Raw genomic sequence first — 1,143 nt, forward strand, 5'->3', positions numbered from 1 at the left:
CTCTCACGCCCTCACAGTCTCACGCACTACTTTTCTCAGTACGTATTGCACTCACCCCTCCTCCTGCTCTCACTATATCATCCCTAACCCACCTACTCACTCACTCACTCACTCACTCACTCACTCACTCACTCACTCACTCACCCACTCATTCCCTCCATCGTCCTCTCACCTCACCACACACGCGCGCGCGGCCGTGGAAGCCTCGCTCGTCGCACGCGCAGCGACAAGTCACCAGGTTTTATGAGAGCGCCAGGGAGCGGCAGTGAGCGGCATAGAGTCATGTTGTTGATGTTGTAGCAGGAGGCAAGACACGCGGCGCGCGGGACGTACACACAGGTCCACAGAAACAAGGTACTCACGGGAACCAGGAACTCGCGGGAACCAGGTACTCACAGGAACCAGGTACTCACAGGAACTGAACCAGGTACTTACAGGAACCAGGAACTTACAGGAACCAGGTACTCAAAGGAACCAGGAACTTACAGGCACTCACAAGAACCAGGCACTCACAGGAACTGAACCGGATACTCGCAGGAACTGAACCAGGTACTCACAGTAACCAGGCACTCAAAGAACCAGAGGAACCAAGAACTTACAGGAACCAGGCACACGCAATGCAACAGGAACCGGGCACTCACAGAAACTGAACCGGGCACTCACAGGAACTGAACCGGGCACTCACAGGAACTGAACCAGGTATACACGGGCCACAGGAACGAGGTACTCAAAGGAACCAAGCACTCCCAGGAAGCAGGCACTCAAAGAACCACAAAAAAACAGGCAGTTACTGGACTTACAGGAACCAGGCACTCACGGGTTCTCTGGACTCCGCACTTTTCTTTTGGACATACAAACATACACACAGTGAGACATACAGCCACAGTGGTGGCAGGACAAAGGTATGACCAAGAATTAACTAGTCAAGTGTATTTAGTTTTCTGTTGTTGCTTCTGCTGTTGTTTCTGCAGTTTTGTTTTCCTGCCCAGGCAGCCGCTGCTGTTATTGTTTTTGTTTAGTTTTAGTAACAGTTTTACGGCGCTCGCAACTGCATAAGGTCATATGAGCACGCACGCTGTTGTTGTTTCTGCTGGCTTTTCTTGTTGCGGTGTCTGTTGCTACTTTAGTTTTCTTTTAGTCATA

General features: G+C 51.1%; 1 protein-coding gene across 1 annotated transcript in view; it reads left to right on the plus strand.

The window, feature by feature from the left end:
- Positions 1 to 158: 158 nt before the first annotated feature.
- LOC101863611 overlaps positions 159 to 1,143 on the plus strand; it is a gene marked incomplete at its 3' end in the record, with an annotated part of 88,479 nt that continues 87,494 nt past the window's right edge. The window contains 1 exon segment of the mRNA XM_005107619.3: positions 159 to 902.

Source organism: Aplysia californica, unplaced genomic scaffold (assembly GCF_000002075.1).
Source record: "Aplysia californica isolate F4 #8 unplaced genomic scaffold, AplCal3.0 scaffold00615, whole genome shotgun sequence".
In the NCBI taxonomy this organism is placed as follows: domain Eukaryota; kingdom Metazoa; phylum Mollusca; class Gastropoda; order Aplysiida; family Aplysiidae; genus Aplysia; species Aplysia californica.